The sequence below is a fragment of the Phasianus colchicus genome, chromosome 7 (assembly GCF_987193195.1).
Source record: "Phasianus colchicus chromosome 7, bPhaCol1.hap1.1, whole genome shotgun sequence".
NCBI classification, from domain to species: domain Eukaryota; kingdom Metazoa; phylum Chordata; class Aves; order Galliformes; family Phasianidae; genus Phasianus; species Phasianus colchicus.
The window spans coordinates 8198588-8214713 of NC_143442.1; positions in this window are offsets into that span (position 1 = coordinate 8198588).

Here is a 16126-nt window from a genome sequence, read left to right on the forward strand (position 1 = left end):
TGTGGAATAGTAAACACCACCTTAATTGCTTCATACAGTCAGCGTGGAGATGTAGTGTCTGTTGTCATACTTTAAGCAGCACGGTCCCTAATCAGGACAAGGCTTCTTGTTCTGATTACCTTCCCCACTCAAATGACAAAGCCTCAAATTAAAGGATAAACTGGGGCTTTGTGTACTGGGAGTTTGTGCTTTGAATGCTTAAAGTCACTCCACGGAAGAAGAACAGGTCATTTCTTGTTCTGACTGGAGCTGAAATCCAGGTTGAAGGATGATTTTGCATTTTATTGAGGTTTTCCTTTCTTGCTTTTCCTTTCTGAAGTGCTTAAGCAGTTCCTGTTGCACTGCCACACAATTTTAGTTTGCCTATAGCATGTAGGAGGCAGAAGAGAAAAGAAAGAAGATAATGGGAAAGGGCTGCTGCTATGCTTTCCCCCAGGTAAGTGAGTTAGGAGCTCAGCATACAGCACGCCATGTGCATCAGCATAGGACTCCCATCCTACAGCATCCCCAGATTCATGTTCATAGGCTAAGGTTCTGCACTGACAGTGGTTCTGCCTTTGCTTTTGTACTGAATATGTGTGTATGGCGGGCTAATGCAGGAATACTCGCACACAGCCAGCATTTTGTAAGGTATGTGCTATGGCCATAGGGTGCTGCAGCAACTACTGTAAGTTATGCAAGGGGTAGCTCCAACACTTGCCATACTGTTGCAAGAAAAAGTAAGTGATTGGTTCAATTTTTCACACTGGATTTCTAAGCAGGAGAGGAAGAAGAGCTTCACAGATACAGTGCGGTATTGCTGACTTGCTTGGACCTTTACCTGCTGCCAAGACATCCCTCTGCTGGCCACTGGGCCACGTTTGGTCCTGTCTGCTTTATCCTAACCCAGATGTGCTGGGTTTTGGCTCAGCGTCTGGGGAACCATCCTAGTTCCCAGCGTGACCTGGCTGTACCAGTAGGGAACGTGTAGGAAATGGCTGTAGTGAGGTTAGTGAGGTCTCACTGGGATTAGTGCAGTCATCTTGGATTTTGTGAGAAACCAGCAGTCTGCTCCAGTTGCTCAGGGTGGTGGTGACTTTGTTAGAGCTGAGGAAATGGGGCTGCACTGTGCTTAGGAGGAGTGAAGGTCCCTGTGAGGGCATTAAGGGCATGCATCAACTATAGGTTCTCATGCAAAGTAAAGTTGCCCTGCCTACAGACTTGTTTCTTGCCTGGAACAGTGAATCTTACCACTGGCGTGCCAAAGAGAGAAGAACACTGTTTCTTCTCCTCCTCCTCCTTGCTCTCCCTTTGCACTAATACACTGGAGCCTGAGTGAAGGACACTTAATCCTATTCTTGGAACCAGGACTATTTATAGGCTGGGTCAGCACTGAAAGACTCCACTGTTTTCTCCTAAAAACAAATGCTTGTTCTGTGCTGCACGTCAAGTGCAATCACTGTTGAATGGGCTGACATGCAAAGCCAAGTTCTCAACTGAGCTGGCACAGCTCCACTGCTTGCGGTGGGTGTATGGCACGCCATGCTGGTCAGGAATTCAGCCCACTGTGTTTGAAGGGGGTGAAATTGTTTTGAGCTCCTTTCTGTAGCGTGCCACAGGTCCAAGAAGCATTGCACATCCAGTGTGAGCCCTCAGCAGATTCTGCCTGTCCCTCTTTTCTTTCGCTGCTGATGGGAAGTGTCATTTTCTTTGATTTGCAGTGTGTGCCTTTTCTATGGTATCTCAGCTCTTTGGGGGGACAGATGGATTTAATAGTAATCACATCTGCCTGATGGGATTAATAATGATGCAAATGCCAAATGTTGGCCACCGATGAGGTTGTTGTCACGACGGCTTGCCACAGTCCTGCATGTTGTGTCCAGTCTCACTTGTAGGAAATCCGACTGATGATTTGTTTTGGACCTGTGCCTGTTCTGATTAAACAGGAGAGAGTGAAATAATTCCGGCTTGTGTGGTTTCAGGCCCCTCTTGCCAACCAATTCCCTCAAATGAGCATAACAAGCAAAATTGAAGCTGGAGAGGTGACTTAAAGAAGATAAATGGGGAGCTCCTAAAGAGTGATGCTTCGAGACCATGAATCGATACAGTGATGTATCTTTGGCAATGATAAGTACTAGAAGAAATGATAGAAATGTAGTGTTACATAAGTAATAGATGTAGAAGCATGGTAGAATGAGAAGTACATAGCATTCCTGGAAAAATAGCACAGGGAAGAGGGTCGCTTAGTAAGCTGGCTGGAAGTAAAGGAAGCTCCATTTCAGTGCCAGATCAAAATGATCAGTGCAGAGACTCAGAGATAGATGGAATGAAATTGGTTATAGGCTGCTACACAGCAGAGTATTAGGGATATGAGCTGGGAACAGGACTGTGCACACACACATTGTCCTAGTGGCCAAGCACTGGCACAGACTGCCTAGGGAGGTGGTGGAATCACCATCCCTGGAAGTGTTCAAGAACTGTGGAGATGTGGCACTGAGGGACATGGTCAGTGGGCAGTATTGTGGTAGGTGGGCAGTTGACGTGGTGATCTTAGAGATCTTTTCCAACCTTAATGACTCTATGATTATATGATCCCCATCAGTTCAGAGGAGCCACCAGAGCCTCATACGGAGCTGAGTGATAATTGTACAGTTTTGCTTTACTGTTAACCAAGTGTTGAAAAAAGCAGTTTCTTCTCAACGCTGCCTTGTCAGAACACTGGGCACCGCTTGTTTTTGACATTTCCAGCTACTGTTAAATAATAGTCTTGCTTCTGTCACAGCTAATGTTGACTTGAAGGCAGTTGTGCATTTCTCAACTCAAATGCTAAGCAGACAGACTTGGGTCTTGACAAATATTTTCCTGGCTCGCCCAAGGCAAGTAAAAATGAGCTTCTAGTTAATCGTTTGTTTTAAAATTCAAATTGGTGAAATAGGCAATTAAAAAATGACAATTTTCATCAGAATTTGCAAATTAAACGTCTCTTTGCAGTCAGAGCGGGTTCAAGAAACTGCAACAGATAATTGCTATTTGAAATCAGTGAAGTATCCAGCATTTTAGGGCCGTGAGGACTGTGGCTGTTCTGCCTTAGTAAGCCTTGATTGATTTGGTAAATAAGCATTTCAACTTCTCTCTTTAAAATAAATAAGCAGTTTTATTGCTTTATTGCTTACCCGGTATGGGAGGTGAGCCGGCTCTCAAGCAGTAACCCTGTGATATCACGCGCCCGAGTGCCATCTGTCACAGAGAATTTTGTCCCTTTATGCACGATGGCTTCTTATGGCATTAGGTCCATTGTAGGTTAATTGATTAGCAGCGACCCTCCTTTCAGTTGTTGCTGCCTTTCTTCGCTGAAGGACCATATCTCTCATCTCCATTTCCTTTTCTCTCCCCTACATTAGCATACTAATCACACCGAACTCCCACTGCTAAAAAACTCTATCCATTTTATATGGGGGAGGGGGAGGAATAAACTGGCATTTCCTGAGAGAATCGCAGCTGCTGTTCTATGGCAGCAAGATAGGAGGGAAAGAAAAGAAGCAATGGCAGAGGTGAGCAGCGCAGTGCTGGCTGAGACTGCAGCCACGTCAATATTAAACATGTTTAAGAAGCTCTATTAAAATAAATATCGAAAACACATCTGCTTCTCTTCAGATTTTGCCACAGTTCCCTACATTTGTTTTCTCTCCAGCTGTTAACACCTGTCTTTCTGTCAGTGCTAATAACGCTGCTTTAGGTGGGTTACGGAGCTGACAATAACATGAAAGAATTCTCCATTTTTGATGTGCAAAACTCCTTTTTCAACAATAAGAAGCGAATAAAGATGTATCCTTGTGCTGATCCTTCAAAGCACTGTATTTTCGTGTTCTTCATTTTTTTTAGATCAAGCTACAGAGTTATGCTTGCATTGCACAGCAGAGCTGGAGCTAGATGAGGCATCCTGCAGTGGGCAGCTCCTGCTCACCTTTGTAGTTCTCATTTTATTGCTGACATATTCAGAAGGGTGTGTGTGCGTGGTACTCCTTGCTCCATGTGATGCTTGTTATCTAACCTCATCAAAAGCATATGCTGTGCATTGATTGCTACCAGAGAACACGTATCCAGTGGTGATGTCTTCTTTACATACTTCTTAAATGAGCACGATATTCACAGGGCTGCCTGAAGAAAGCGAGCGTTTTATGCCTTTGCTGCAGTCATCCCAATACAAGGATGATAAGAAGATCCCAGCTGTCTTGGCACTGAAGGTAATGGAACAGATCTTCAACCAGAGCAAACTGAGACCATGTACTGTGTTTGTTTACCTAATGCAGAAGAAAAAAATCTATTTATTCCTTTTGGCTTACAGAAACACAGCCTGATATTTGGTGAAAAACACTGATGAGAAATATCCCAGATGAAGAAGAAATAATGATGTAAAGGTGTCTGTTAACAGCGGATTGATACTCTTTGCCCATTATGGGCTTAGTTCTCTGGCTGGGGTACTGCAAAAACAGGCTCAAGGCTGTTGAGCTCATACTTATTTCTCCATGGCTTCCCCTGTGGGGCAGCCAATGGGTGAGGGAGCTGTGGGAATGCATCTGTAGGAGAGACACAGGCTTCTTGGAGCGCATCCAGAGGAGGGCCACAGAAATGATCCCAGGGATGGAGCACCTCCCTACAAGAACAGGCTGAGAGCTGGGGCTGTTCAGCCCAGAGAAGAGAAGGTTGTGGGGAGACCTGAGAGCAGCCTTTCAGTATCTAGAGGGGGGCTGTGAGAAAGGGGCAGACTCTTTAGCAGGGTTGGTTGTGGTAGGATAAGGGGAAAGGGTTTCAGACTAAAAAGGGGAGACTGAGACTGGATATAAGGAAGAAGTTTTTTACAGTAAGGGTAGTGAGGCGCTGGAACAAGTTGCCCTGAGAGATGGTAGACATCTCTCTGGAGGCATTCAAGGTGAGGTTGAACTGGGCTCTGAGCACTTGATTGAGCTGTAGGTGTCCCTATTCATTGCAGGGAGGCTAGATTAGTTGACCTTTAAGGGTCCCTTCCAGTTCAAACAATTTATTATAACTCTTGTCCTGCCTGTTAGTCTATGGAAGAAAATGTGGGAGAATCTTGTCAATGCAGGCTGTCTTCAATGCCTGGATGACACCAAGCTGGCTCTGAGTTGTTTTACCAAGAAACTGCTGGATGGCTGACATGACAGATAGGCTTCCAGCCTTATTTCCAAATCCAATTTGTCTTTGATAAGTGTGGGTTTGGCAGCTATTTCCAACCAACAATAAATTCCTATTCTCCTAAAGATCTTAAATAGCTTGTGGCTACTTCCATTAATTAACGAAAAGAGCTGATGTTCAAAAACACTACCTTGCATCAAAATTTGTAGCAAGTGGAACAAAAATTATCAAATCATAAATAGTTCTGTTTTCCCAGTCTCTACAGCCCTCAAATTCAGAAGTTAGGATCAGTGCCAGACGTATGAGGAGCAGAAGTATGAATCGTGTCCTGGTCATCTCCATTCCATGGGCTGAAACTTCAGGAACATTGGCCAAATGACCAACTCTAGAGGTTCCAGAAGCTTTCCCAGAAGTGATGCCATTCCATGAGTGAGGAAAGGTAACACTGTGTGGTTGCAGAGTGCCTTCAGCACCCCATCCTTGTGCAGTGCTGCTCATTCAGACTTCACACAGGGATGAAGGATTTGACCCATTGTGATGGGTGATGCATGAGGGATTTCCCAAAGCACACCACACTGGTTTCCATCTTCTGCCATGTGTGCCGTGGGGCATGTGGGAAACTCATTGTCCCCAGCAGGAGGAGATTTAGGCCAAGGCTGGACACTTTTAAAAAACCCCACCCAAATCCTCAGTCATAATAGAAGATTGAACCCAACTGTAGCTCTGAAAAAGAAGATATGTGAGATGTGCCAAAATTCTCTCTCAGCCCCAAGTCAGCTCTCCCATGCTTTATGTGCTGTTGGTGCTGATGGGCATCCACACTGTACCAGAGCTCATGGTAACTCAGAAACTCAAATGCTGTGCTGATTACAACCAGGATGTTCAGGGACCAAAACGTCCCTCTCTTAGCAGATGGCTGCAGCCCACAGTGTCCTATAATCACAACATAAAATATTACTGCTTTTTCATGTTGTGTATAGGAAAACATGCTAAATTGTAGCTAGGTTTTTTAGGATCAGGAAAGTTTCTTTGGTAGGAGATAATTTGTAGGGTTTGGCTTTGGGATTCTTTTTCTGTTTCTTTTTCTTCTTTTTCTTTCTTCTTTTGCTACTACCAAGTAGATCTGTCTTCAATCTGCAAGTACAATAGTTCTCTGAACACGGCACTGTCACAGAGGTAGCCTGAAAAAGACCATACTTTCCTACAGCAGTGGCCAAGAGTTTTAAAAGTCTTATAAGCCTACTTGGGCTGATTGATCTGGCGTCGCTTTAGAGGCCTTTGCCCTGGGAAACTCTTCGTTTTGGCAGCTATTTGGATGGGAGCCCATAGGAAGGCAGCTGGCCTCGTGTGACATGGGCAAAACATTGTTCTGCTGCCTCTGGGCGGTTCTCAGCCATGATAAATGATGCTGTAAACAGGGTGCACAGAAAAGAGCAACCTTCCTCCTGCAGACAAATTGCTGCCTTGTTTCTGCAGGCTGCATGGCTGTGATTTTCCCCCCCAGACTAATCTGTATTGGGTGTAACATTACATAATAAGTGATTAAAGATCAGTGACGACCGAGAAGGTAAGTGATCAAATGTTTTACCTGATAGACATGTACACACCATTTATCTCACTTTTCTCACAGACAAAATTGAACTGGATTCCTTAGCTGCTAGTTGAAGGCAAATGAAGACCTGGATCTGATGAACAGGGTGCCCAGAGAGGTGATGGAATCACTGTCCCTGTAGGTTTTCAAGTGAAGGGGAGATGTCTCACTGAGTGATGTGTTTAGTGGGCATAGTGGGGAAGGGCTGACAGTTGAACTAGATGGTCTTTGAGGTCTTTCCAACCTTACTGAATCTATCGTTCTAAGAGTTGATCTTTCTACCTTGGATTCTCCTAGAGATATTCAACTGTTTAGGATGCTGGAGAGGAAATCAGCCCTTCGCTCTCATCAGGTCCCAGTCTGCATGGTCACTTTTGTGGAGCACAGCTGGGCTTTTCTAGAGATGGCTCCTTCTCATGAAGGAGCAAGAAGTTTCACAGAGAAGTTATTGGCTAAAATATTTTACAATTCTAGATGTCAATGAGAAAATTTATATTTCTTTATGTCATAGCATCACCTATCATTTACATCCAAATCATGGTTCTGTTACACTTCCACTGTCATGAATATGTGAGTCATAATTAATGTATAAATGATAGACCTTAGCAACTGTATGAAACAAGGAAAACAGCAGGAAAATTGCCTGGATGAGAGAAAATCAAACCAACAAGAGACTCCAGTATAAGCTGGTCAAACAGCCTTCATCTGCTCATGGGTAGCAATGAGGACACTCCTGCCTGACCTTCATCCTTGCCCTTTCCAAGTACTACTCAGCTGTTCCTTGAGCTGTTTGGGAAAGTGTACATCTACACAAAATCAACTTAATTTAACATCTGCACCTCAGCCTCGAGAGTTTCTCCTTGGTGGGATGTTCCCAAGTTTGGCTACACACCCTGGAGTTTCCTTCTCTCCACACAGAATCATACAATCATTTGAGTTGGAAGGGACCCTTAGAGGCCACCTGGTCCAACCCCTCTGTAATGAACAGGGACACCTACAGCTCCATCAGGTGCTCAGAGCCCCATCCAGCCTGACCTCGGGTGTCTCCAAGGACAGGACATCCACCACCTCTCTGGGCAACCTGTGCCACTGCCTCACCACCCTTATCATAAAAAAAGTTTTCCTTATATCCAGTCTAAATCTCCCCTCTTTTAGTTAGAGATCATTTCCCCTTATCCTATCACAACAGAATCTGCTAAAGGATCTCTCCCCTTCTTTCTTACAGCCCTCCTCTAGACACTAAAACATGGAAAGTAAACAGGACAGGGGCACTTGATATCTATGCTGTAACAAAAATATTAGATGTGCATTCAAGCTACAGATATTGAATAGGAACCAAAACACTCACAAAGATTGAGGATATTTACATCAGTTTGAGCATTCAAAACTTCTCAAAGAATTAATGCCTGAAGTTTTTTAGACGACCCCAGCATGTAGTAGAGGAGGATGTGCAGTAAACCTTTTTTCTAGCCTTTGAAACACGTCCCCTCACCGAAATGTCCCATTCACACTGTGATATTTTGACTGCAATGCCAGTGAGCAGACAGCCCAGGCTGCTCAGTCGCCATGTTTTTGCTCTGCTAAAATTTCATCCCTCCTTGGATGAAATATGAAGTGTTAAAAATTGCCGTTTCCCTTCTTCCAGTTGCATTCCTGAGGGAAACTGGATGTTGGCCAAAAACAGCTGATGGCAAAGGTCCATGGAAGAGTGCTGCAGAGGCAGCAGGAGCACATTGTGCTGGGGAGGGCCGGGGCAAGCGTGGGCCGTGGGGAGAGGGGCAGCTGCAGCACCGTTTCCTTTTCTCTCATCACCTGCACTTTATGGTTCATGTTTTCCTCTCTGTCATCCCAAGTCAAATCACGGGGCAGGAGATCTTGGGCTTTTGCAGTGGAAGAGCCAACAGCTGCCAAGTTCAAGACTCAGCACTGGAATGGCAGAGAAGAGCAGGAGAGAATGAGAGGCATTCACACCCACATACCCATTGCCAAACAGTGCCTTGCTGGGAGGGCTTCTGTGAGGGGAAACGCAGTATCGGGAAGGAAAGGCTCTACGGTCTTTGTTGCGAAATCATAGAGTCATAGAATTGTTTGAGTTGGAAGGGACCATTAAAGGTCATCTAGCCCAGCTCCCCTGCCATCCTCAGGAGAAGATAACACGCCCAGATATTCCAGTATGTGGCTATCTCCCTAATCAGAACAGGGCGGCACTGAGCCGGATGTGATTACGTTCCTTTGGTACCATGCAGAACAGCACGTACTGTGACTACCTGGAAGGACATTGCTAGGGATGTGCCAGGAAAAGGCTGAACACACATTTGGTTGAAACTTCATCTAAATATTTTAAGCTTAAGAATCACATTGCCATGGCTTATTTCTCACTGGTGTTTTAATAGAGCTGTCTCTCTCTATGATCTGGTTCCCAGTTCTCTCCTGGAGCCACTCTGAACACCAGGTTCTGCTTGAAGCAGGGCTGAAATGCCACAGAATCCCTCCTGCATCAGGTACAGCACTCCTTTCAGCAGCAGGGCCAGAAAAGCTCCTCCTTTTTCTTCAGGGAGTGTTTCCACTGTACCATTCCAAAAACCTCTGCTCCGGCTCTATTTACATCTACCTTTCCTCAAATATGTAATACATCACATGCTGTCAGGGTTTCATGTTCACAAAGTGGGCAGTTTTCTTTGTTTTTCCTGGCAGAAATGTCTACCAGGGCCTGACGAATGGGAACAAAGCCTTCATGCCAGAGCACTGGGGGGCTTGCAATGTACTGAAGGCAAATACTGAACTTTTGAGTACTTTGAAATATTCAAAAACATGATGTGGGCAATGCACGGGTTTTGTGACAACTCTGCATAGCCTCACCTGTTTCTAGAGGTTCAAACTGCTTCTTCAGACCCTATGTTGGAAAAAAAAAAAAAAAATTGGTAAATTTAAACCATTTTCATCTCATTGATGCAGTGTGTTTTCTGAGCCTTAATCATTTCAAGATAAGAGTAAATCTAGGTTTTATTACAGCTTGTTATATTAACAATGCAATTTTAAACAAGTTTATTTCTCTTAAAAATGTGTGTAATTTAAATCCCACTAGAACGACTTATTCCTATCCACCCCAATTTAGTCTGCTGTCAAGTGCGATGGAATCCAGCTCATTTCTAAAGCCAGAAAGTCACAGGGTTTGAGGTTTTTTCATCATTAATACTTTTTTTTAGCTTATTTTTAGTCCAAATGTGTACAGCTTCAGCATGGAGTTACCTGGGATCTCTCTATCTCAGCTTTAAAAAGAGTTTAAAAAGCCCTCTACTGTCACTATTTCCCTCCCCATATGAGATAATAGATAACTATAGCTTACTAATTCATGCAGACTGAACTCGCTACAAAACATATGAAGGAAATTCTTTGGAAAGTAATTCTTGCCTAAAATAGGAAAAGAGAAAGATGAACAACAATCTTGCAGTCTCCCTATAGCTACATCTCCCACGTTGGTTGCCTAAGCACTGTCCGGCATGACTGCATTTAATGAAACCTTTTCATTTCACAGTGTTTGATGAGGGAAAAGAAAAAAAGAAAAAAAGGGAAGGCATTTTTTCAGATTAAAGGCTACCCTCCTTTTTAAGAGAAGTATGAAAATTTGTGGCATGTTAGTTCATGGCATATGTTTCCTATAATATCATCACTGAGAAGTATACAATAAGAGAAGGGGAAGTCATTTATTGCCTGTAGAAAACTGACCTGGAGCTCTTTTCATATTTCCTTCAGTAATTCCACATGAAAACATTATGCATGAAGCATAAAGCCTAGCTTACAACCACGCACTTATCTTTCATCACTTGCAGGCTTTGGGGGACTGCTGGCATACTGAAGGTTGCTTTTGAGGGTTTGTGGTGTCACTGTTTACAATGCTTGAGGGACAAATCTAGAGTCACAGAATCATTAAGGTTGGAAAAGACCTCTAAGATCACAAAGTACAACCATCAGCCCATCCCCACCATGCCCACTGACCACGTACCATCATGCTGCATCTCCATGGTTCTCGAATACCCCCAGGGATGGTGGCTCCATCACCTCCCTAAGCAGCTGTGCCACTGCATCACCACTCTTTTGAGAAGAAATTCTTCCTAATATTCAATCTGAACCTCCCCGGTACAACTTGAGGCTGGGAGAACAAGCCAACCTCTGCCTCACCTCAACGTATAGAAATCTATATCTATATATTGAGAAATCTATATCTCATGAGGGGCCACCACAACTTCAGTGGTCTAAAACTATCTCCCATGAGCATGGTAAAGGCAAAGTCCTCAGGAAAATGCTCTGTGAGCTGCACATACTGCATGCAGAAGGTGAGTTGTGCAGATTATTCGGAACGAACTTTAATAGAGTTGAGAGCAGTTTCACCCTGTGTGTGACATCTAACAATTAGGGTACCCGGTATGCTTGTATGAATCATTAACTTCCAAACCTGCTAGTTCAGCCTCTGACACAGAGCTATGCATCACTGCTGGCTGGTGCTCACCTCAACAGCGGCAGTAGAGCTGTTCAGATAAAAGTTGTAATTCATTTCACCTGGGTGAGCATATGCTTTAATCCAGCTGAAATGGCTCCAACTCTGAAGATTAAAGAACATTAAGTGAACTAACAGCTAGGTAACTTTTAGGCAGGTTTCCTTCCTTAGGATTTTTCAATACTCAGATGTGAAAATATTCATGTTAGGGTTAGTCTATGCATATCTGAACTGTAAAACTTTAATATCTTCGTGTCAAAAATGATTTTCCTAAAGTTAACTTTCCCCATACTTTGACTTATCTGTTTCAGTTGTGGCGGTGTGCATTTTGGTTGAAGTTTTATTATATTATGTTGGCAGCACATTATGTTTCTTTACACATGGATTTGATTGAGAAATGAAGCTGGAATAAGAATGAGGGAGCAGCAGCATCTGCTGGGAGACTCAGCTATTGCCGGTGTCAATCAATCTGATTGATTAAATATGGTGGCACACACTTTATTAAAACAAAATGCTCTCTCTGAAGAGAACCATTATGCCAACATAATATACCACTTTCCTAAAGAATATCACAAAAGAGGTGGTGTGTTTATGAAATACAATGCTTGTAAATAATGGGAAGGAACCGAGGAGTTCCAATTACATTTGTCTGCCGGCGGACACCGCTCTTTTATTGTTCTCACATATGGTGGCTGCTATTGTTACACTGGTCGGATCAGCAGCACGGGTGGAAGTTTAATTATTCTGTGGGATCACAAAAAAGGTTTTATGCAGACAGTGGGGGACACTAGGAAACAGGTTCTAGGTGGGAAAGTGCCCGTGGACTGGCACCACCAGCCCCATCCTAAGAGACACTCAAGGTGAGGCTGGACCAGGCTCTGAGCACTGTGATTGAGATGTAGGTGTCCTGTTCATTGCAGGGGAGTTGGATGGCCTTTAAGGGTGTCTTCCAACTCAAATAATTCTATGATTCTATGTATAGCAGACTGGCCGAAGTCTGGACACGCTGCATTGCCAGGCAGATCCCTGTGGGGATGCCAAGCCCTCAGTGGTATGAAACCTGCAGATACAAGGCACAAGTTCTTAGCTGTTGCCTTCTGTGCCACTGAAAAAATATGGGTGTGCACAAACTGTCCCCCCAAACATTGATTGTAGCAAGGAAACTGTTCAATGGCACTGTCCCAGGTGCCATTTGGGGAAAACCAAGGGAAATAATGAGATATTATTTGGGAAGTGCTCATGGGCATTCAACGATGGGAAACTTAGGAGACAATAAATTCTTACAGTGTTTCCTGCTCACCTAAAATTATAGCTTCTGCTGGGTGTCTTAAGGATTTGAGAATAGCTTTGCTTTGTCTTCACCACAGCCACACACTTCCATTTATATTCTACACAATAAGATGAATTATGAAAATGTCAATATTTTACTCACCTTCCTACAAATCTAGACATTCACAATTTAACATGGCTTTCTGCTCGCCACCTTCGCCCTTAGTAAATGTATCAGAATAACATTTGCTTCACTTTTTTTTTTTTTTTTTTTTCCCCAAAGTTTCTATCAGCAAGCTAGGGAGGAAATTAATAAGACTTTCCCGGTATTTATATGTCAAAAACTGTCACCCACCACCCACATGCTTTTACCTCTGTGATGCTACAGCCGCTTACATATCCCATTTGTCCATAGCTCAGTAAAAATCTGGATGGTTTGCATCCCAAACCAAAATAAAACCGAGCAGACACGACTCTCACAATATAAACATTTGTGACACAGAGAAGAGTTGCATCCTGCTTTGTATGAGCAAATTGATGGGAGATCAACCCAATGTTTGGTCTGGTTGGACATGACATCACAGAAGCAGAATAACGGTACTTCTGCCCTCAGGCCTTCTACAGCTGGCTGTTTTCCAGGCACAGGATTCAAGTAGAAAGAAGCTTAATATGTGAACTGTAGAGATGGAGCAATTGTTGAGCAGAGCAACAAACTACACGGTTTGCTAGCTGGCTTCCTGGTTTCCTCTCCTGTTTTCATGATGAAGATGCTCTTCATCTCACCTTTGGTTCTTCTGATCAAAGATGAGGATCTCAGGTAGGGAGCAGGACAAGTCACTGCAGTAGGAAGGGAGATGAACAGGGAGAGGAATATTAGATGGGGATAGAACAAATTTGGACAAAGGACATCTGGTTTCCAGAGGTGAAAATGTGAAAGAATAAGATACATAATCACGGAATGGCTTAGGGTGGAAGGGACCTCAAAGCCCACTCAGTCCCACTGCCTGCCATGGGCTGGTTGCCACTCACCAGCTCAGGCTGCTCAGGGCCCCATCCAATGCAGCCTTGAGCACCTCCAGAGATGGGGCACCCACAGCTCTCTGGGCAGTTTGTTCCACACATGGCAGGAATGATTAATTTGCTTCATTTTATTGTTGAGGTTTCTCAGGGTAACACTTCTGGATCGCTTTCTTCCACTTCCCACCCACTCTTCTCCTGCTTATTGCACTAGGCAGATGCAGGTCAGCAGCCCTGTGCCCTCACAGCTCCTTCGAGCCCTGTGGCATCTCCCCAAGCACCACTGTACCCTTTGGCATCTAATCCTGGAAGCAGTGGGGCAGGTGCTTAGAATTGCAAACAAGCCCAGCGGAGAATCTCAGCAGTTACAGCAACAGCATCAGAATGGCACAGGGGCAATAGCTTAGACAATATCTGTGCTGAATTTTTAATTGTGGGTTTGGAACTATTTTTAAGATCCTGCTGTTATTTCTCCAGAGAGATCTTTTCTGAGCAGCCTAAGTAGAAAATAATAATGAGGAAAAAAATCTCGCTAGGCAACCTCTTCAGCATGCAGATGGTTTCTGCAGTGACACTTCTGCTGAAGCTAATCTTTCAGGATTGAGATATTTTCAGAAACATCCACTCACGGTTTACTTTTTCCTTTACTCCCAAAGACACAGCTTTGTATACAAATCCCTTCTCTAGCCCTACTTGCTTGTCTGACGGTTTGAGGCTCGCTAACAGCTCTTTGAATGGATAGAAGTGTATGTTGTACTTACTGGTCTCAGAACTGTAGCCCACAGTGGTGTTTGTGCTGAGACGTGGACCACCTGTCTCCATGACTCACACTCACCAGCACCCACTGTGACCTACAAGCACAGAGCTCTTATCTTTCGTATAGCAGAGTGATCTCCCTGCTGATGTTCTCCCCACATGAGTCCCTGAGGTCATTCAGAGCACACAAGGCTTTGGAAGGTGACTCTCCCATCTAAATTTGCCTCCTTTTCTGCTCATCCATCTTCCATACTTCTCACCTCTGTGGGAACTTTTCCATTTAGACTCCTTGCTGCCCGAGGCCAAGGGACTTCCTAGTTTCATGGAATCATGGAATCACTAAGCTTGGAAAAGGCCTCCAATATCATCTAGTCCAACCACAAACCACCCCCACCATGCTGACTGATCATGTCCCTCAGTCCCATATCTCCATGGTTCTTGAACACTTCCAGGCACCTCCAAAGATTCCATCACCTCCCTGGGCAGCCCATTCCAATGCATTACCACTCTCTCAGAGAAGTTTTTCCTAATACCCAACCTGAACCTCCCCCCTTTAGAGCAACTTAAGGCCATTACCTCTCATCTTAGTTTGTTGTGTTTGTTTTGAGTCACACTTTCCAAGTAGAAAAAAAGCAATGAAAGAGGATCTCTTGGTTTATGGTTACTGGGCAAAGAAAGGGAAGCAAGGCAGGCTGGGGGAAAATCCTTGGGTTTGTTATACAAGAGAATTGGCACTTCAGGATTTAGCATTTTGAATTCAAACAAATGCAGAGATGCTACTCCTCTGCCTATTCCCTGACCATGCAAGAGCTGATCACTTCAAATTAATTCCTTGCTGAAATGCTGTACTGTGCAAAGCAGTTGGGAGCTGTGTGGCTGTGTGCCCACTGCAGCCTCCCTTGCAGTGAGTTCCAGAAGAGCTGGGACCAAAAATAGGTTCACGCACTGCTAAACATGCAGCAATACTGAAGAAACACAGGGTGAAATAGAAAGTCTCTGAAAAACTTGGAAATAGTAAATTTTGCTGAAGAAGTAAAAATATGTGGTAAAAACACATGGTGGATGCCCAGTTCCTGGAGACACTCAAAATCAGGCTGGATGGGGCTCTGAGCACCTGATGGAGTTTAAGGTATTCCTGCTCATTGCAGGAGGGTTGGACCAGATGGCCTTCAAGCTTCTCTTCCAACTGAAATGATTCTATGGTTCTATGGAGATAGTTTCACTGCATGAGATATAGATTTTCAAGCCTTTTCTTTAAATCTTCATTAATCTACTATTTTTTTCCAGTATGCATTTGTAATGACAAATATTAACTAAAAATGCTCTGTAATAACAACCAAAGTGTGCCATTGTACTTTAGTGTATTTTTCTACACATCTACAAATGCTGATGAAGAAAGGACTTGCTGGGGGAAATATACTGTGTAATGTCTCCATGAGATTTTAAAACCTTGTAAGCTAGTCAAGGTGAATTAACCTATGTTAAAACGCAACCAAAATGCAATGGTTCAGCTTTTGCATGGGACAAAGTACAGACCTATGTTTACTGAAGTAACATCTCACTTGAGACGCTGCATGAAACCCATGGGACTTCAGGAGTTTGCGTAGCATTACTGGGATAAAACCCATTGAAAGGTGCAAACATTTATAAGACTCTTTAGCAGTTATGCATGCGATCGCCATCACATCAGAGTGCTTTTGCTAGACACAATAGAAATTAATTTCTCTTTTTGCTCCTTAGGACTCAGAATGTGTTTTTCGATGAGGAAAATGCCCTTGAACAATGCGTGGGAAGGGATGACCAGCTGCAGCCCTGTGCTGCAGTTAGTTATATTCTGGAATCCTAAGCAGCTGTTTGCCTATGTC